Source organism: Vanellus vanellus (genome assembly GCF_965231255.1).
Source record: "Vanellus vanellus genome assembly, chromosome: 3".
NCBI classification, from domain to species: Eukaryota; Metazoa; Chordata; class Aves; order Charadriiformes; family Charadriidae; genus Vanellus; species Vanellus vanellus.
In genome coordinates, this window is record NC_138907.1 from 33,732,599 (window position 1) to 33,755,173 (window position 22,575).

Here is a 22,575-nt window from a genome sequence, read left to right on the forward strand (position 1 = left end):
GGATTTAATGCCAAGTTCTAGTATAAAGGTGTTATAGAAAGAACACTGGCTGTCAGCCACTCCAAAATTAATCAACCTGTTCAGCCATCACTTCAAGAAAGTGTTGACAGTACTACAGTGAATTTGAGTAGCAAACAATGGTTCTGTACACCTGACTTACTTAATTTTCAGGACTGTCCCTAAAGAGATCCTACAGATCTTTAACTCACTGAGGAGCAACACGTTGAGCTCCTGTCTACTGGGTCTTAATGCTCAAATTAAGCTCTGGGTGGCAATGCTTGTACAGGAGACAATCTGTCGTTTGTTATCAGGCGCAGTGACAGGTCTGAATGCAAAGTAAAGAATAGGGGGGTTGTCTATTTTTTGAGGGCTTTTTGGCTAACATAAAGCACTGATTCTGGTTTCCTCTAAAATTCTGTGTGGGTTTTAAAAAGCCATTTCAGTGTGTTGCATATACCTGTGTATCTACAGTGCTGTTGGGAGAAGAGCACAGTCATGTTGTGAAATGCAGTGTCAGGAGGGAAAGAATGAAAATGAAATCTCTTTCACTTTTTGTCGAGTGTTGTCATTACAGCTCTCCTGGTCTCTTTTGCCGCGTGAGTAACTATGAATGGATATCGTTAATCCTTTGTATGTCTAGTTTTCAGCCAAAGGAGTCACAGAATTTACGTGCAATCTCTACTCCCGTATGTGCAAACTCAGAACTGTCCAGTGTTACTAGAAGTGAAGAATACCAAAAATGACCAGGAAATGTTTTCAGTCAACAATTCACAAAGTTCTTATGAAGTACTGTTCAGATCGTCCAGCTTCCACTAGCAAAATATTCACTACAGAAAACTTGATTTGCTTCTTGCCAGTAATGTCCCTGGAACCAAATCCCGTCACAGGCATATTACTTCCTGCAGATCAATGGAATAGGTAATTTGAGACCTCCAAAGCTACTTGGATGAATTTAGCCCAAAGATTAAAACCTTGCTGCTGGAGCAAATTCTGTGCCTCATCCCATACTGACCAAAGTGAGAATGTACTAACATTTATTTTAATGGATAAGGACTGTACTTCAGGGCAGCTGGCTGACATTTGCTCATCCTCTTGGGGATAGTAATTTATGAAGGATTTGGCCTTTTTCTACTTGTTTTATCTCCCGGTAGCGGATAGAGGATCCCTTTGCATCTGAAGTGGACAGTACTGTTGACTTACATTATAGAGGAGCCACAGTTCTTTTCCCTAGTAACTTCAGGAGACTTAAATCTAAAGGTCAGAGCTTTCCTTTTATGTTGAATTTCTGTTGCTTTTCAGTGGACTCTTGAAGGATTCACTGGCCAGTTCCTATCTGTTAATACTTAAGTAAAATACACACACCTCCTGCTTCTTTTCTCAAGGTCAGGCAGTTATATTCAGGGACCTACACAAGGAAGTTCTACAAAGCCCATTTTTATATTAGAAGACTGTCCTGCAGCTGCTCTCTCTGCTCACTAAGCTCCCTGAAGCAGAAAACCACTCCTAGTAAAGTTGTGGGCAATAGTGTAAACCCATCAAATTGAAATTAATTTCAACTTCTGCAATTAAAACTGGCATGTGGACCTTCAGCTTTTTAAGATGGAAGGTGAGACAGTTAGAAGGCCAATGTTAGTGTTGCTGCTGTAAGAATGAAATAAAAAAAAAAATGTATATCCTGGGGAAATGCCTGTTTACCTTTTATTTCCCTTTACTAGGACAAAGCAGTCAGGTCTCTATTCATCCTGTCCAACTTCTGGCAGCTGAGAGCATAGCAGTCACTTGAGCCTACGTCTGTTGTCAAAGGATGGAGATAAACACCTCCAGATGATAATTCAGTTTTGAAGTATGATGAAAAGCCCTTCTCAGTCCACTGACCACTGAGAGTGACCTTAGGCTTACCGTGCTCTCAGGCTGACTTCCTCAAAAAAGTCCCCAGAATTAGATGGAGTTATATAGATTAAAGCCAACTGCAGTTTCACCTGGTGATAAGTATAAAAAAAATTGGTTTTGTTCTAGATATGCGATTCCTTTGAGTGAATGAGCTGGCAGAAAGATGAGAGAATGTTTTAGTTCTGAACATGAATTCCTGTCATCCGTCTGCATTAGAGATGCTCCCCATTATCTGTACTTGAAAAATAGAATGGGTGCAGAGAAAAACAGAACAAGAAACCAAAGATTTAAACAAAAAACGCACAGGAAGTTGGAATTGGAATAAAATGCGATGGAAAACCATGGTGAATTTTCACTGATCTACTGAAAACTGATAATCAAACCATTATTTTTGTTAAAAGTATCATGGCTCTTCCCCTCAGACAGCTATATTCTATTTAAAACTGCAGGAACAGAGCTGACAAATCTTTAAAAAAGGCGAGAACTCACAAAGTAAAGAACTAATAATGATAATGGCCGGGTGTTCAGTGATCTGAAACCACAACACGAATATTAATTTTTGAGAAGTTGCAATACATCAGTTGCTCAAAATCAATATTGGGGGCATATGAGGACAAAAGGAAACGTAGCTGCAGGTCCATTACAGGGTGAATGAAGAGATGGTTTGCAAAAGTGGGAAACTGAGGCGGCGATGTGTTTTAGGCAAGTATCTGATGTGCTGGGCGTTAGAGGTACAGAGAGACGGCAGCTACTGTGAGACGCTGCCGGGGGACTGGTCTCTGCCCCTTCTCTCAAAATCAGTGATAATGCGGAGCAATGTTCTTCCTAGCGGACCAATATGCGGTGACAGCGTTCAGTCTGCTCAGGGAGAGCGCAGGGTGCTTTCCTGTCCCCTTGCCCCCACCGTGCCCACCAGAAATGTGGCACTGTCCACATCAGAGACTGCTGTCAGACCCTGAAATAAGCCAGCAAAGCTCTCGCAGTGTCCGCAGGCTCAGGAGGACTGTGGCGGCTCACACCTCTATATTTACCATGTCCTCCTTTCTTTTAAAAGCTATAAAGTCACATTCGAGATGATGTACTTTCATGCTAGGTGGCTTATGGACGTGAAAGCCCATATCAAACAGAATTGATCAAAGTAACTGGAGAAACCAAACCTGGCAGTGGCTTGTCTCTTGGGTGCATTTTGTCATCAAGTGCTCACAGAGGGTTACAGACGTAGCTGGCCCCACCTAAGAGAGAGGCTTTGCGAGGAGGTATTCTGCTGTGCAGTGATAGAGACGGTGGTAAATAGCATTAATGGTGAGTGACAGTCATGCCCTATTTTCTCCACGTCATCCAGCTGTGAGTCAGTTGCCTTCGTTAGGCGAAAGTTTCCTTGGACTTTGCATAAGGCTGAATTTTGGACTGAATTATGTGGTGCATAGTCAGGGGGCAGGGATCTATACCTGATGAGGCAAATGGACTGGAAATTTTGGGTTATGCACATGCACAGAAAAGAACAGAAAGAAAAGGAATGAGCATCTGTGAAATCTGGCACATGCAGGATTCATACAACTAGACATAATCCATAGAACAACTGCTTGGGGAAGGGTATACTTCAGTAAATAAGCTACTTTATTAAGAATGTAAATGACACTAGAGCTATAGAACGAGTGCCAGCATTCCAGCTTACTTGGGAAGATGACAGGAAAATATGACTGACAGAGGGGTTTTTTGCAGTTTAAATTCTCCTTTATTTAATATCTAAAAAATAAAGCTCTGGGCTGTAGAAAGTGTCTATTAAACCTAAAAATGAGCAATTCAAACATTTGCATGAGCCATAGTTTAGTGATAAATGAGGAAGAATTGAAATAAAAGCAGTACCAGTGGTGGTAGTATTATTTTCAGAAAGGCTGAAAAAGGGGATTGCTTCTGTGATCTTAAATACAGGGATTGTTATGATAGATAAATGCTTGAAAAGTCATAGCATGAAAGTGTGGGTGGTAGAGCTGACAGGATTAAATCAGTATTTGATCCTGGACCTATGAGATATACAATAGAAATTCTAAGTAACTGATGCGATTCTTCTATGTGTGTACCTAACTGTGAGTGCAGTTCCCTGTGCAAATAGCTTACAAATGCTTTGAGATATTCCGTGATTACTGCCACTAAATAATGTGAGCTGTGATCGTTATAAATCATTATTTTATTACTGTTGTATTAAAGCTCTAGAAATAGACACATCAGATGTAAATCAGCACTGCTCTGTTGACTTTTAATTTAGTCACGCCAATGTGCATCACTGAGGAGTAGTTCAGTATTTGGACATAGATATAAGGGCAGCTTCCCACACATAGAGAAAATGTGTTTGTCTTTTACCCGAGATATATTAGTCTATCACATTTTCCCTCACCATTTTTAAATTGTGTAAAATGAAACAGATATTTACCTGTAAAATACCAAGCATTAAGTTAATATAAATTCAAAAATTAGCAGGTGGTAAAAATGAATTCAGAGTAATCCTGGTGTTTTATTATCAGATTTCATCATATCAGCTTTTCCTGTCTGATGAGCTGATGCTGTGTAAAGCAAAGATAATGGCAGCATGAGATTCATCTCTCTTACATGAAAAAACAGTTTTGATTTTCAATGACGTGAATGACGTGGCTTGTGCTGTGGTTTTGACATCATCGATCAGACCTGGTCAGAGAGTTGCTCCTCCTCATCTGGGAAGCCTTGCAGGGTGAGGGATGCTGCGCCAGGAGGGACGCTGCCAGGGTGGGAGGTGGGAGCCCCCATACACACCAGGGCTGAGCCAGGGCCCCCAAAAGGCTCCAGGGCACCTCCTGCAGCAGCGCGGCTGTTTCTTCGGTGAGCCCAAGACACCTTCCACAAGGGTAGGGCTCGCAGCTTCCAGTTTCGAATGAATCCCAGCTCACTTGCTCTGCTGAATTTCTCCATGCAGGTTCCATAACACCGGGCGCTCCCCCAGCTCTAAAGATATGGGGCATTTTGGGGGCTGGGTGTTGAGGACCCACAGGAACAGTCACATGTCAGTAAGGGGGCTCAAAGTTGTTATTCCTGCGTGCACAGTATCTGCGCTGCCTGGGGATCCAGTTCTTCTGGATGAAAAGAGCTATAAATGTAAGGTATTATTAGCACATGGCTTTGTAGTGAGCCACCCTCAGGCCACATTAAGGTTTTTGATGTTTCTTGGTTGCAGCCTCTAAAGGGATCTTAACACGGTTTCAGAAAAGGAAAGAAGAAAAATAAAGAACCTTCAATCTCCTTTTACATTTCATATAAAAATGAAAGCACTTGTATTTTGATTTTGATTTCTGTTTGGAGCTGATGTTTTGTTACGATGCAGGCTGAGCATCTTGATTATTCACTTTTAACAGTGACCTTGATCTTTTAAAAATGTAAATTTAAATAAAAGACCTGGTGACCTTTTTATTGAGGTCTCCAAAGAGCTGAGGGGAGCCATCCCTGTCTCCCAGTGTTGCAGGAATACCTCCTGCTAAGGAGCACAATATCAGACTGCGTTAAAAATGCCCTGAGGGCCATATTGATGAGGGAAAACTCACTCTCCGCGGCCTTTTTAACATTCAGCAATGGCGTAACTTGTTTGTTTCCTCTGTGTTGGAAATGTCAACAAATGTCACCCAAGTTCTTTGCTTTCCTTTCTTATCTTTTGACATATTATTTGATATGTGTGAGAGAGTGTAGAGTATATTAATAAAGGAGCTTTATTCTCCAGTGAGTTAGCAGAGTGAGTGTAAGGCTGTACTGGAAAAAGGTTTCTTCTATTAATTTTGCCATTAGGAAAAAAAAATAATGCTCTACAAAAGACTTACTGAAGAGAGATAAAAAGAAACCTGTTAGCTCATAGTAGTCTATCTTTCTTCTAGCATGGGGTCTCTGTTCATTACTCTACCATTTTCCTTGCAACAAATTTTGAGTGCTTTGTCCAGACCATTTCAATATGGTTTTTAGTAAAGTGACTCCCATTGCTTTCCTGGGAGACCGTTTCACAGTCAAGACTTCTTGGATCAAAATTTCAGAAGTCCTTAACTGTCTTTGTAAATAGAACTTTCATAAATTATTTGGTTCCTCAAAAATGGGATTCCTAAAGGTTCTCAATGATACCAAGAGCCTGTAGGTGCCTTAGTCATTTTTGGAAATATGTCTGCAGTTCCTAAACCACTAAGATACTCTGAAATTGCAGCTTTTGCCTTTAATGAGGCTGCTGATATTCAGATTAAATTATCCTTTGAAAACAGTAATTGATTATACATTACAGCACTAGGTACGTAATATAATTAGAATAGGTAGAATATGACATTTAACATTTATAAGGCACTTTTTGTACTAGCATAATTATTTAATTAGGGCAGTGTTGAGAGGCCCCCAAAGCAATTGGAACTATAATTCGCACATACTATGTGAATGCATAGAAAGAAACATTTTTAGCCCAAACTGCTTTCAAGTGTGTTGACAGGACAGAAAAATAATGAGAGGTGAAAGTCTTTGCTTTCATTGTAAGGACAGAGACCTGGCATAGAAGAATATTGAGAGACTTTCCAAAGGACAAATACCAGTTGTCTGTGACAAAGCAGTGAAATTAAGTCCCTGTGCATGACGAGATCGTCTTTCCTTTTCATCATCAGATGGTTTATGCACACTAAATTCTGATTATTTATATACCTCTTCAATGCGTTAATCAATTCTTTTCCATCTTTAACAGTCAGATGTTTCAACTACTTGTAGACAGTTAGTCATTGCTATATATATATTTCTTTTTTGTTGTTTTTTTTTTTATTCCAATCTGTCCTCCTAGAAAAAATAAATAATTCTGTTAAACCATCCCTGGATCTATCTGTGAAATTATACCTTGTAAAACATTTAAAGACTATGTACCGATGATGTGCTGTCTCCTTGGTGAAATGTGCTCTGACTGCAGTTTTCAGCAGGCAGGGTGGGACGTGATGGCAAGGTGAAGCTGCAGGCATGCAGCCTTGCCACTGGCAGCAGTCCCCAGTCTCCTGCCTTTCTTCAGTTTCCAGCCATGGAAATTTCCATTAAAACCTCACAAAAACAAGGCTTTGAAAGGCCAAATACATAACTCATCACTCTAGGATTCCTAATATCAGGTATGAGGAATCTCCTGAAATAAATCGATTCTTGAAGTAGTATAATTTTAAACAGTTGCTATTATGAGAGGGCGAAAAAAACCTCACAGGAAAAATGACAAGTCTTGTATAATTATTTTATGTTCTATTAATTTGACACCAATTTAAACCACCCCCTTAAAGCACCATGGTTGAATTTCACCTTACTTTTGCACTACAGGAAGGAAATCTGTTTAAAAATTTGTATATGGCTGGGAAACTCAGATGGGGAATCTCATCTAACCTTAATTCCAAAGACCAAACTTTTTTAACCTGTTGGAACCAGCACACCTTATATTTTATTGATTATTTTTTATGTGGAATGATAAACAAAGGGATAAATTCTGAAGTCTTAGACTGATTCGACTTACAGCACACGTGCAATTGAGGCATAACTAGTGTCAAGGAGTCCCCATCTTTGCATTTGTTTCTCCATGTTTGCTCTGCCAAACCTCTCATTCAACTCAATTCTGTACAAAGAGGGTGAAGGGCAGCTTGGTAAAAGCAGCCCTGTCATTAAAGAATATTCTTCCCATATATATCAACTTCTTACAAGGAACCAATACAAATGCACTGGTCTGAAAATGCTGGAAAACAGTGAATTAGGCACCTGAAATGAGATGGGACCTTGTGCATTTTCTCCCGTCTCGTTGTGCTTTGATTAATCCTTTGCTTGCATCTCGATAAGCAGCTGCACCGTGTGAATGTATCCGAACCTTGAGATACTTCTGTTATTTCAGTATATTGCATCATACGGCAAGCAGTTTCCAGATGCTTCCTGACTCATATTGGTAAAGAAGTAACTCATACTTTTACTGGATTTTAAGGATGGTAAATTCCTAAAAACCGAAAGCTCCTAAGCGATAGGCACTTTATTAAGGGAAGTTAGGTTTCTTTCATGCTTCCATAAAACGGCTGTGGCTGTCAGGTTATGAACAGTTTGACAGAGGAATTATTTTGGCCGTAAGACGGCTTTGACGCGGAGATGTAAGCTTTCCGTATTTGAGAGGAAACATGCTGTAAATACTTTGGGCTTGTATGTCACTGCAGCGATGATGCACCCAGTTCCAGAGGAAGCGACAAAACTTGTTTTGTTCTCAGGGCCTCACGTACTGGAGAGCAGTAAAGCAATTCCCAGGTGTTCCTATGGGTTCCATCGCTGATTTAGGGTGTGCCTTTCTGTTTGCGGGTTTCCCCTGTGGCTCTTCTCTGTCATTTTTCATTACAGTGTCTGATCGTGTTCTTCAGCACGAACTGTGGTCAAATGGAAGATGTGATACTTGAGAGAAATATTTCCATATATATGATTAGGTTCAGTCTGTTTTCTGAATGTGTTTGTGTCATCCCTGTGTTCTGTGGCTCTTTACATTGTGCCAGACATGCATCCATATCTCTGAAGACGGAGCTGTTCTTTGAACGTTGGAATTCCTTAGATTGTGTGCACAAGCATTTTATATTCAGAGCTTTTTCTGGAAAGACATTAGTTCCAGATGGTCTTTACCCTTCAGCTTTCGCCAGAGAAAATACGCATGTCCGGGCATGGGGCGTTGCTGCAACAAACCACATGCACTGAACCATCAGGCCAGGAAAGGTGGTTAGTTGGGACAAGCCAGAGAGATTGAACTGCCTACCTTTCATTCACATCTGTGCCATAACAAAGCCTGTTTTATCACAGTTCTCATTTTCACTCCTTACAGTGATGAGCACAAGTTTCCTTTCCTCCTCTTCCCCACCCACTGCACTCCCACTCCTACGATAGGCTTGGGAAAAAGTGAGATTATGACTTCATTTGCTGTCACAAATTACCTAAACTGAAAAAAAAAAAAAAAAGAAAGATTTTTTTTTTTTTTTAAATTGTGAAATTTAAGTTGATTTCCAAAGTGAGCAATAATCTTGAAAGAGGAAGTCTAGGACCATTGCTTCACTGACCATCATTTGGTTGCAATCATTCTCAGTCATTTTAACAAAGGACTGGTTTCTAGCAATGGCTTGACCATAATTTATCAACCAGTGCAATCTGACCGCCCCTTTTGTGTCTGGAATATTGACCCATGAAAGTTGGCTCTTCTCAGTTCTTCTTGGTACCTGAGCCAGGACTACAAAGTGTGATGGACAGGGGAATTGTTAGTTGCTGTTCTGGAGAGAGGTATTTGCTATAATAAGAGCCAGTCTGACAGAATCATCTTCACTAGACATTAAATTCCCTATGAACAGAGTTCATTATTGTAGAATCCACTAGTCTAGTTACTCATCTCCATCATGTTCAAAGTTGTGTATGAGAGGTGACATTGCAGACAGCACAAGGGCAGAAGCTGTTCTGGATCTGCACTGAGATCAGGAATACCCTTTAGGTAAGTAGCATAAAAATATGCAACCAGTTTGCACCAGAAAATCACAGAATAGTTGAGTTTAGAAAGCACCTCTGGAGATCATTTAGTCCACCTGCCTGCTCAAAGCACGGTTAAGTAGGACAGGTTGGCAAGGACTGTGTCAGTCAGGTTTTGAACATATCCTAGGATGGAGACTTCTCAGCTCCTCTGGGCACCTCATTCCAGTGTTGAACCACTGTCACAGTAAATTTTATTTTTCTTATGTTTAAATGAAATTTCCTGTATTTCATTTTGTGCCCATTTCCTCCTGTCCTGTCACTGGATACCACCGAGAAGACTCCGGCTCCATCTTCTTTAGTCCCTCCCCCCCTCAGGTATTTGTACACATTGATAAGATCCCCCCCCAAGCATTCTCTTCTTCAGGCTGAACAGTCCCAGTTCTCTCACCCTTTCCTCATAGGAGAGATGCTCCAGTCCCTTCATCATCTTTGTGGCCCTTCTCTGAACTTACGCCAGTATGTCCATGTGTCTTTAACCTGGGGAGCCCAGGCTCGGACCCAGCGCTCCAGAAGTGTCTCACCTGTCTGAGTAGAGGGGAAGGAACACCTCCCCCAGCCTGCTGGCAACACTCAGCCTACTGCAGCCCAGGAGGCTGTTAGCGTTCTGTGCCACAAAGGCACGTTTCAGACTCATGTTCAACTTGGTGTCCACCAAGACTTCCAGGTCCTTTTCTGCAAAGCGGCTTTTGCTCTGTGCACAAACCACTGTGTCTATCAGCTGCTTCTGTTCACTGTGCTTGTGGTGCACACCAGCAAAAATGTGGCTTGCAGTTGAATTAGCAACGTGGACGCTGACACGTATTTAAGACTTCCTATTGTGTTGTCTTTTTTCTAGGTCCCCATATGACATCACCAAAGTGTTATTAATCCCTTACATTGAACATTATTTTTTGAGTCTCAGTGCTGTATACCGGGCAACATAATTTGCCTTTTCAGTTGCTGGGGAAAATAAAGCGTAGAGGGGGATAGCAGCCAAACAGAGGTTACAGACTAAATTATCAGCAAAGGACATCAAGCATTCTAACCCTTAGCTCAGCGTCTGCATTACATTTCACTTTTATTTGCTCCAGTTTAGTAACTGTTTGCTGTTACCAAGGAAATGGAAACTCCTTGGCATCTAGCACGCCCACAGTGCATCCTTACTATTGATGAATAGGAAAGGGAGCATGAGTGTACTCCAGCGTGTGTCAGAGATTCAAGAAGAAGCAAGCTATTGAAAAGAGAGAAAGTAAACAAGATAATCTGAATGAAATCAAGAAATACCTTCAGAGGAGGTTTCACTGTTGTATTTGTTTAGCCAGCTCAGAGATTTATGATGATTCTCTGTGCAAGTAAGTGTCAAACACTCACTGATGTCCTGGCGATGACACCCTGCAGAGGCCCTGCCACAGGTTCTGTGTTCACCATCCCTATTATTATTGTCACTGGGCACCACTGCGTCCCTCTGTACTGGCAGGACTGTGAACGTCCTTGTGACACAGCTCCCAGTTAACAAGATGGTGTACACTGGACAGGTCTTTTTGCCATTTTTTGGTGCCTTTTTCAAGGAGTCTGTGGCTCAGAGGTCCACGTCTTGAAATCCTTGCTCACATTTTACTTGGGCAAACCTCCCACAGATTTTGAGAATGGAGACTCCAGAACTTAGTCCAGAAAAAGGAGGGGTCAGACCAATCTCCAGAATTCGGCCAGACAGAACATCCTCTATGAGCCAACAAGCATAAGGCAGCGTGAGTGGGGAAATATCAAGCAGGAACCAAACCCTGCGGGATGGACTTTTCACCCCCCTTTTGCATTTTGAGTAGTTGTTACAAGGATGCACATGTGTTTGCAGACCTTGCTGTGAATGAACACGGAAGTGGGAGAATGAGTTGGGTATGTGTTGGGCAGATAAGTTTCATCGGGAAGTCAGGTTGGGCTGAGGTGTTATAAAATATTTCTGAGACTGAAAGCTGTTGCGTTGCAGGTTGCTTGGTTGAAGTAAGAGGTAAGAGATGTGCTTCTTGGGTCATTTAAACATATGTGGGAAAATCAGTGGGAACTGTGAGATAGTAGGACAGGTAATCCAAGAGTTATTTTTTATTTATTTCTGAATTATGATTATCTGATTGTTTTAATCTCTTCTTTTTATATGAACATCCATCACCTGGGAAGAATTTCTGTGATTTCTCACACCATGTTGTCATAAGGGAGGTGAGAGTACTTTTCTCCTCTATTTAAAATTAAAAACTCAGCCCAATCAAAAAATCTTCCATTAGCATGAAAGGCAACTTCTTGTAATGGTCATGGTGAGGGAGGAAGGGCTGCCAAGATCTCTCTGGATTTCAGCACCTCTCACATTAAAGTCCAGTAGGCCGGCACCTTTTCTCTCACAGTAGCATATATGCCATCCCAGTTTTAGCCTTCTGCTTTGAGGAAATGGACGCTGTGGTCCTGAAGCAGCTCTGGTTTTATCCAGAGGCTCAGCATCCTTGACACTTTTCCGTCAGGGTCAAGCGTAACGGTTGTGTTGATCTTATTCAGGCTGTTAGCTTTTGGCAGCAGGCAAGCATAGCGTGCTCGTGCTGGTCTACTTAGGTTTGACATCATCCTTGGGTAGAATTGGACAAAGTGGATTGGGGCATCTGTAGATCCTGTCAAGCACAGAGCTGTATTTAATTAGCTCAATCTAATTCAGAGAGACCTTTGCCACACCTCATGCTCACTGAACACACACAGCTCAGTGGAACAGTGCCGTTACCGTGCAGTTGTCACTGAGTTCTGCATCCTTCTGGATCTCCACTAACTGCAGACGCTATGGAAGCAATGAATAACAGCAATCACCATGGACAATTTTTCCTCTTTTCTTGGCTGGATTATTGCAGTTTTCCCTCCCTGGGATAAAAAATTGTATGTTAGTTTTCAATAACTTTTTCTGCTGCAGATAGGAAGCTTGTACCGCTCTGCTGAAGATGTTTGTTTGCTTATACAGGGGAGTTTTTGGTGTATCAGACTGGTATTTTATAACTAGAGCGGGGTGCCATCAAGACAGTATGTTTTACTTTGTAAATGTTCTACAGGACTCTTGTTCTTTCTTGAAACCACACATTTGCCTTTCCGCCTCAAAACTTGAAGCATCTTTCTGATTATTTCCTGAATAGTTGATGACAAGAGGAGAATTTGAGAAGGGAAAGTCCGATAGTGTTGGATGTTGTTTTCATAATAGCCCAACAGAAATTAAATATACAGACCTTTGGGATGTGTTGCAATTTACTGAAAAACGCAATCTATTCTTTGAAGATGGTTATGAATAGTGAAGCAAGTGCGTCTGTTATACTATGAGAATACCTCTAATTGTTTCCCCTTGATTTTGTGTTAATGAATCTAGACCTAAGGGCAGGGAAGAGTGTATTGTATCCACTGGAAATAAATCAGTGCAATTAACTGCTGATATATGCAAACTGACCTTGAGAGCTAATACATGGCTGCTTCTAATATCAGGAATCTAGTTTAGAACAGGCAGTACAGGGATCTGGCCCTGGATCAATGAAGGAAATGTCTTGAACAAATTGGGACCACAGAGGTCAGTCTTCTGAAAAACATAATTAAATTGGGCCTGAACTGGAAGACTCAGACATCAAAGAACTGCAGTGATCAAATGATTAGGGGATGAAGGAAGGGGGGGGGGGGGCAGCAGAAAGGGAGAGAAAAACAGCAAAGAGTGCATGAGACAGCAGCTTTAGAGATGGTGTTTGAGAAGCAGAGAGTGTTTAGAGGCATAAAAAAGGAAATTTAGTCAAAGGCAGATTAAATAGAAAAACCAAAATGTTTGAAACAAACACCAGGATGTGTTGGCACACACTAGAAAGCAAAGAGCATGTAAGGAAATGAGGAACAATAAAGCATGCAGAAAGACAATATTAGGAATGCAACGAGAAAATCCTTGGGTAATGGAGCCTGTTGTTTGCAATATAAATTTAAATGCGGCGTATAGCAGCTGGCCATTCTTATCTGATAAGACTGTCATTCTGTGAGTAGTTGGTGAGCAGAAACTGCGAAGTGAAGCAGAATATATATTTGAAATATTTGGGGCTTATATGTTTTATTTTATCGCATGTTTTCCCTTCATTTTAATTTTAAGAGACTTGTTCTTTTTTGCTGACTTAGTGCCAGTGAAAGGTGCTCTACGGAGAGCCTTGGGGATTGAAGGCTTTTGTTTCCTCATAAATAAACATAGCAAGTGCAGCAGAAAAGCAGCTATCCTCATCTTGCCTTCCACTCACCTTCCTCTAGCCTCACCTGGAAGACTTTCCATCTTTCCTGGGACAAGGTCTCTGCAGACCAGTCAGTGTTTGACAGGAAAATAGCAGTACCTTGTACGGTTTCCCATTCAAAACCTTCTGCCTCATCAGCATGGCTGAAATGTCATGATACACTTGTGCTATTGTTATTTATAACGTAATGGACACGGGGTGCTTTTTGTTTACCTTCCATTTGCTTTCATGGTGATGTTTCCCTGTGTACTCATTTGCACTAGTCGAGTTTTCTCCACAGCCAGGAGAGTTAGAAACATACTCCACTATACGTGAACTTACTACCGGTGGAAGCCGAGACTCTGAGCTTGAAGTAGAAGAACGTGAGCTGTCAGGAAAGCGGGCAAAGCTTCTTTCAGGGGCTTCTGTGCTGCAGGTACTCGGGGCAGCAGATGGGGCACCTGGGACTAGAGTCACTTCAGCTGCGTGCAGACATCCACCGCCTCGGACTCCTGTTGACTGCCGTGGGATGATAATGAACCAGTGACTGAGCTCGAGAAAGGGCTGTAAAAGCTGTCTCTTATCTGCAATCTCCCTTTCTGTGCCATGACAACAGAATTCCCCATAAACTGTCTTTACACACACACACACAGACTCCAGGTACCTCGCAAGCAACTGATTTGTAGACATCAATAGGTGTATTTGTCTTCATCTTACAGGAGAGAAAGAAAAGTTAAATGAAACTCATCCGAGGCTATGTGTCAAGACAGTGGTAAACTAATCGAGGAGTTAGCATTTAAGGCCAGATTTATTCCCCAGAGACGCAGGCTCGCAGTCTCTCCTTTCAATGTAATTACACAAACACTATCCATGACACTAGGGTTTTATTAACAAATTGTACAGTGACGTGTCTTATGTGCGGAAACACCACTGTGCAAAGACAAGGTATGAGAGCCAAGAGAGATGGGCTTTCCAGGAGGGACTTGGAGAGTAACCTTGGGCAAGATATTTGAGCCGGATTGTGCCTCTTCTTACTCACCTGTAAAAACGAGGCGGTAGTGGTAGTAGTAGTCTCTTCTGTAAAGTGCATTAACAGCCTGATATGAAAGAACAGGTCTTGCTACCAAAAGTCCAAGCCTCCTTTCTCTTTTCTGCCCAGTGACATAGCAGTTTGGAAATACATAACTGTATAGCCAGATGTGACACAATCTACAACCTGGAAAACCCAATATTCACGCAGGAGAAATAATGGAAGCGTTAACTCCTCCAGAGAAGCAGTGAATTATTCTCCTGCATGGGAATTGGAAATTGAGAGTGACTAGAAAGAAGATTTAACTGACAAATCTATTTCTCTCTAAACTAAGTGAAAAACAAGAAAATATAGTAAAAATTTTACCAGGCTGAAAAAAGAGTGCGGAGGCTGTGGAGAACATGTGTTGTGTCATGCAATGGCAGGGATCACAGGTTTCCTTCTCAGACCTCTGCCAATTTCTTACCAAACCATAAGCCAACCACAATGATAAACCACTGGGGTTGTATTCCCTGTAAGAGCGGACCTCTGCTCCCGAATGCCCATGCTAACGTGCTTAGGCATCCTAACCCGAGACATTCAGGAATTTTTTTTTTTTTTTTTTTTTAAGTGTGGACTTCAGTTTACCTTGCCCATGTTTCATAGCATCTCCAGCTCTTTGCATGGGACTTCCTGTGCCCAATTAAATTTATGAGAAACATCAGAAGAAGATCTTTTTGTATGTATGCCTCCTTTTTCCTACCAGTGCCTCTTTGATTGTAGGTTGTACATGAAAGGAGAACTGCAGTCCGTATTGCAAATAAAGAATGCTTCCTAAGGGATATTGGACAGAGTTCGTCTCTAGGGCTAAATGAAGGGTCAATTAAAAAAAAAAAAAAGGGTAACAAGCCCAGAGAAAGAAGAGAATCCCAATTTTAATTATCCTCCTTTTCCTTTGATGTAGAAAGAAATAAGAATATATAAAGGCTCTTATAAGAATTAGGGTAAAGCTGGGGATAAAGAGCTACCTGAGGAGTTGCTGTTACGGCTCAGAGCCGAGGGGAATTTGGAATCAGATGATGAGAACAGGCCTTCAATTGTATTTGCAGAAATCAATAGGGTCTGTTGATGGACATTTATGTTTCACACCATAGGCAATACCTCAGAGAGAGCTGCTCCTTAGTACCTGTGCAGCTTCCCGATGTGTTCAAAATGAGTAAGGGAGTAAGGGATGGAATAACTGGTAACTTCTCTGTTGTGCTGATAAAGCAAAATGCAGGATTGATGTAAAGAAACAGATAAATAAATGAAATGGATGACTAAAAATAGCAAAGGGGTTCAGCTTAGCCGACTCATGAGTTTGTAAATGAAATCTGATGGAGACCAGCACACAGCATGAAAATAGGAGGTGAAGGTAAATGTTGGGGGACATTAAATGAACAAACAAAAATGAATGAACCTGCAAATGGTCTGGGGGGAAAAAAAGTCAAACCAGCCCAAGCCATTTCTAATTAGTGCTGTTGAAAATACTGTTCTGCATTTCCTGTGTCCCTCTCATTGGGAAATCACCATACTCCACAGATGTGGCTGCACTGGAAAGCTCTAAGAGAAAGGTCTAATAGACCTGTTGTTGGTGCAACACATCCCCATGCCTGGGGAATGGATTAAACCTTCCCCTGGGCAGGACCCACCAGGTAACTGCTCAGCTGCTTCGGGGCTTCTCTTACCCCTCACCTGCGTCTTCTCATCAGTTGGCTCAGGCAATTCAGGGACAGTTTCTTGCCCCTGAAGAGAAGTGATATTGCATGCAGCTAGAAGTAAATACAGAAGCACACGCACGTATAAGTGGTGTTACCTAAGTCTGTGCTTGGCCTCTTTCTCTTCAGTTTGTTCTTGTACACTTACAAGTAACTGTCTGCATGTTTAAATTTTGTGTATATTCAAAATTTACGCAGGTAGCAGTTTCTTATCCCAGCGAATCAGGCAGTTAAAGCTTGTGCTTTCTATTCAGTGAAGCTAGAATAGTGGAGTGCAGCTATTTTTGCAGGTAAAATCACACTTCTCAACAAAATCTGGCTATGATTATTAAGGTTATAATGTGCCACTCACAATTTCTGGCTAGAGCTAGATAATTTTTTTCTATTTGGCCAGAAGATTAACCCACTGATATGTATAATTCTATGTTGACAAAACCTATTTGTGAGATTGTTCAGGTTTCCTGAGGCCACTTCAGGAAAGGTATTAAATGAAGCATTCAAAATATTTGTTTCTAGTGTTTCTGAGATGTAGTATTTTCATTTTGAAATGGTGTGGTTTGTGTAGGTATTTGCCAAAAGTAGTGTGATCTTTAATGAATAAGTCAAACGTGCCTATTGGATTCACACTACAGGGCTGAATTAGTTTAGTTATTACAATCAGCATTCAGGAATTAAAAATTGAACGATAAGTTTCAGGATAGATACAAATGAAACTGACCTTGGCATTGAAGGTAAACATCATTCCAGCGTAAAAATTTCCATCTTCTGCAGCACAAGAGATTTAGGCTAATTGCTAAGTGGAATTTTAAGCCCGTGCTTCTTTTGCTCTCTTCTCTGTGTGTGCGCGAAGGCTTTTCAGTCCAAGCTTCAAGCGGCATGATGCCAGATCAGACATGGTCTAGAGATCAGTTATAATGAGGTAGTGGCACCTGTACCTTTTGGGTGGAAACTCTCTTATTTTGTTTACTAAATCGCTAAATAATACCCAGATTTGCACAGTGTGTTTGCAGAAAGAGCACTCCTCAATGTAGCTATTTTCACAGAACGGTGTTACTATCTAGTGCCAGTCCTTTAAAAAACGTCTCAGGAACATGGACCTTCAAGGCCCATTGAAGTGAACTGGAAGTTTTCCAGGTCTGCATCCTCATCAGTATTTACATCCCTGAGCTGTCTGGAACGCACTTTTCTGTGGAAACTAGTAGAAAGTCGGGCTTCCAATGGGTGTGTGTCCCTGATGGACCTAACTCCTGAATTATATTAGGACTGCAGAGTGAACTTACTGCCTCTTAGAAACCAGAGAACCTGTACAGCTCAGACCACCTTAACAGCAGAGTGGACCGCCTCTTGTCTAAAAAGGCTGAACTCAGGTTAAAGCCTTTTCAGCAGCCAGGATATTAATAATGTCTCTTTTCCATGTGGATTCTCTGGTGCCCAACAAGAGGTGGACTCACAATGTATTATTTCCTTTGCAGATGTCTAATAAAGCTAATGAAGTCTCTCTCCTCTACTTTCATGAAACTTACTCTGTATTCTTGAAATGTGTGAGTAGTAAATATTTCTGAGGCTTCTGCACTTCAGGTTTTATCTGGAGTGATGAAAATGTCCCAAATGTATTGTGGGGAAGTGCCAGACAGGCAGATGCTCAGAAGTATACAGAATGTGTTCCCTGAGTTTTATTTTCTCACAAAATGAATCTCAAAAACTTGACTAATTTTGCACATTTCTTAAAACTGAATGGCTTATACTGATGTCTTCATTTCAGCAAAGTGCCAGTGAGCGTGAGGTGGGATCTGACAGACTTACGCCCATTTTTCCTCTTGACTTAAGATCTCTTGCTGCATTTCCTAGGAGCTAGGACGTAAGCACGCCCTAGGATGTAAATGCTCGAGGGTCACTAAGGCTATGAGACACACATACTGTCCAGCAGCCAGGGGTCCCTATCTTTGGCAGAGAAGCTACAAACACATTCTGTTTCTCCTGCATCAAAAACACTGTGAAAAATTAAAATCCTCATGTACACACAAATGTGAGCACATTTTCCATTAATGCTTAAAATGCCCTTTCCAGGTGATGTCTATATACTGCAAGAAAGTGACTCTAGGAAGGGAATTTGTGCTGTGTATTTCAAGAGCTCACCTAGCAGCACTTGCTAGTAGTTTAACTATGTCAAACACAAACAAGGTGCTGATATGTTTGATTAACTCTGAAATTTGTGTGACAAGGTTTGGGGCTACTATTTTTTTCAAGTATTGCAGATGTTAAACCTTCATAGAAGTGTCCAAGGTTCTTTTTTTTTTTGGCCTAAGTAGCCTGAAATGTGAAGAGATGACTAATTGCAGAGGTTAACTGGGCTGGAACATTAGCATATGGATTTTTTCTTCTAGGGTATATGGAAAGTACCGCTTTTAATGGAAGAAATGAGGTGCCTTAGTAAACTAGGAGATGTGAAAGGATGAAAACATTTATCTGCATTAAAGCTGTGAGGTTCCTGTGCCAGACACCATCAGTGTTACAGCCCTGTACTTCAGCAGAAAAGCTGCTGTGGGGTCAGAGCTTCCCCTGCCAAAATCCCGTAGCGAATAGAGGTTTTCAGTGTGTAAAGTAATGTATATTCCACCAGGCTCACAGCCTGGTGATACAAGGATGCTCAGGTTGTAACTGAATTACATCTGCCCCAGCTCTGCACCTGACTAACTACGCTGATAATTTGGGCTTTTGATAAATGCATTGCTTCAGTCTTGGGAATGGTAAAGGAAGTGGCTAGATTTAGTACTTAAAAAAAGAAATAAATTGACTCATGTCAGGGAAAGATCAGGAAAGCATTATGAAAAATAAAGAAAAGCTTCCCCAAAATGCACATAAATAGACACAAGTTTTGCCAATGAAAGACTGAAAGAGACCAGTATCTTCCTGTGCGAGACAGCCCTGGCTAAGAAGACATTGGGTTATTTCCTTGGGGATCTGTTGGATCGATTAAATCAGGCTTCACAGAGTGAGCCTTCTTGAAAATTTCCTTTTATAGATTATCCTTACCTCTGTTCTGGATCCACTTACAACCAATTCGTTAAAGACTGCAACCATAACAGAAATGTTCTTACATTTAAGACCATCATATGAGTCGATTCCATTTGGAGGCATACACCTCTTTAGCATAACTCTTCCTAAATACCACCAAACTAGAACTGCTTCCAGGGCTGGGGAGCATAGAGCAGGTAGGATGGACCCTGAACTGCTTGGAACGGTAAAAACAAGGGAACAGCACTCAAATGAAGGAAACCGCATAAATGAACCTCATGATGGTACTGGAGTGGTAAAATATTTTTGGTTGTAACCTTGCTATGGCTGCAGTATTCAAGAAGTTGTTTTACAAAGGGCAATAAATTTGTTACGATTCCGCTAGAGTTCCTTTTTTCCTCTTACTGTGGAAGCAGTATCTCTCAAATTAGTATGGGTGGAGCTTAGTAGAGACAGCCACAAATGCCTGAAGAAGCGTGTGCTTGTAAATGTTCCCCCTTGGTGATTTATAAAATGTAAGGTGGCCGGAGAAAGCAAGCACTTCACATGTTAGAGCTATTAATTCTTTTCAATAAAACTGGATCCTAAAAGGCCCAGCCAAAATGTAAGTTGCACTGTACATACGCACTCCTGATGATCCCACGCTTTGCCGTGAAGGAGTGCAGCAACCGAGGCAAGCACAAAAGACAAAAACTAAACAAAAGTAGTGTTAGTTGTCCTGAGTTTGAGCCTGTAAGCACATAGGTACGTAACTGACTTTAAACGCCTGAATGATCTCTCAGACGCTCACAACGCTTAGCAGTGGCTCAACACCTAACCCGTGTTTCAATGTATGTAGTGCTGAGGACAGATTTAGATGCAGAGACATTTACATTCCTTACTGCCATAGTTATCCCTTGGTGAGCTAGGCATAAACTACCTGCAGAGGTCAGGGAGTACAGGAGACCTACCTTTCCCACACAGTTTTTGGCAACACAAGGGGTTAAGGAGTAATTTTTGGCCTGACAGGGTTCCACCCCCTTTTGCACATCGTAGACTAAACTTTTCAGACAACGTGCATGAAACTTCACCCGTTGCTGCAGTCCTTCAAGCTTTGTAGCTGGGGGGGGTAGATTTCCTAGTCACAGAGGTTCGCTGAAAACAAAGGTAAGAGAACATTAAGAAAAAGGGCAGCTCCTAGAAAAGAAAATCCAGTTCCTCCACAGCACCTACAAAGCTAAAAAAAGGTACGTGAACTCACCCATACAGTCCCTGGAAGTTGGGTCCCAGAGCACTTCGAGACAGCTGAATCAGTGGCCATCCATCCACCTCTCCCTTTTTTGTCTGTCTTTTTTTTTCCCACCCCCCAGCCTGTATGCTGCAGCTGTAGATTATTTGTCTGACAGTTACCTTGTACTTGGTGCCGCGGTACGCAAAGGTTATTGGAATTTATATGCAAAGCTCAGAATTAAAAAATGCCTCAGAGAGATTCCTGAAATGAGATGCCAAATCTCAGAAGTTGTATCTTTATGAGGAAAATTTGAATACAAAACACCGAGGTTTATGACTCTTGCACATATTAATTCATACCAATCTGTGTTATAAGAGGACTAAAGGGGCTATTTTTCATCTTGGGCTGAGACAGGAACTCTGCCAGATTTACTGACTTGCTGTGAGAAATCTACTTTATCTAGCTGATAGATACCTTTAAAATGTATATCAGAATGGTGAGCTTATCACAAGGCTACCATTAGCAGCCCATAAAATGCTTGGTGTTGCAGGTCACGAGATTTTGGGAACAAGGTGAGCAAATTGGTCAGCAAAAACAGACCCCAAATGTGACGCTTTATTTTCTCTCTTATATGAAAGCTACTGAAATCAAAACAATTTCAGAACTGAAATCAAAACAATTTTCATTATACATCCATCCCCTTGGCAACTAGCAATTACCATGACTTTGCAGGAGAATCTAGATTTTAGAAGACACTATTATAATTGTGCAGAACTCACGAATTCTTACCTCATTTGTGGCCCAGGTGCTTTGTCTGTCTGGAGAGAAAAAGGAAAAGCAGCTGCCCTATGAAAACCCCAGATGTTCTCCCTAAGGAGCCCACCCCTCTTCCCTCCAATGTCCTATAGGTAGCCCTTTGGGTTTGTACCATATTTTCTGTGTTGTGGTCACTTCAGGACTACCTTGTAGAGAAAACCAAGGCTCAGAAGCTTGAAATACCGATGCTGGCAAGAGATCAGAAAGGCTAGAAATTTCCTTTTTAGGCAACCAATATTTACATGACTACTTTTAAATATGTTCAATAACGGGAATGACAGCAGCCATGATATCGCTGCCCTAGTATGGTTGTTGCTGATCTGTCCTCCTGCTGGTAAAAGCACATATTGCACTCTCACTGTCTTTTTCATGCACACGTGCAATCACACACAGGCAGATGATGTGCTTTCAAGCCGTCCACAGATGGTTTCCCCATCAGGGTTTACTTTGCCATTTAGATCTCCTGCTTCACAGCCTCCTCTCGGTGTTGCAGTCCCTATTTTTTGTAATTAACTTCTGTTCCTCCTCCCATTTTTTTTACAAACGCTTTTCACACTGATGCTTAGAGTCAACCGTCTCCCCAAAGCACTGTGATATTTAGCAGCATCCGGCAAAAATGTGGTTAGAGAATTGGGACACTTAAAGGAGACACTGCTCTCGTAAGTGTGCATTCACATTTTTGAATAGATATTCAGAGGGTGGGAATGTAGATGAGGGAGAAGCTATGAAAGGGCTTATTACTAATTAACTGTATCTATTTCTCCCCCTTTTAAACTGCTTTTTGTTTATCATTTCAGCTGGTAGGGTAATACACTAAATTAAAGCTGCAGAACACAATTATAATTAAGATTCAAAAAGCCAATTGCCTGTTAGTAAACTACCAATTGATAATAATGTCAGGGATATTTATAACTCTTTGCTAAGTATGCCACAGATTTGCATCAATAACATACTTGCTAATCTCCAAACATTTTATTCAGTAGCCTTTTATTTACTATTGAAGGTAAGATTCCTCTTCTCAAGCCATCCTTTCTAAAAGTATCTTGCTTTCATCTTGTTTGCAGAGTTCAGCAAACACAGATGCTTCAGTCCTTTCCTCTCCTATGA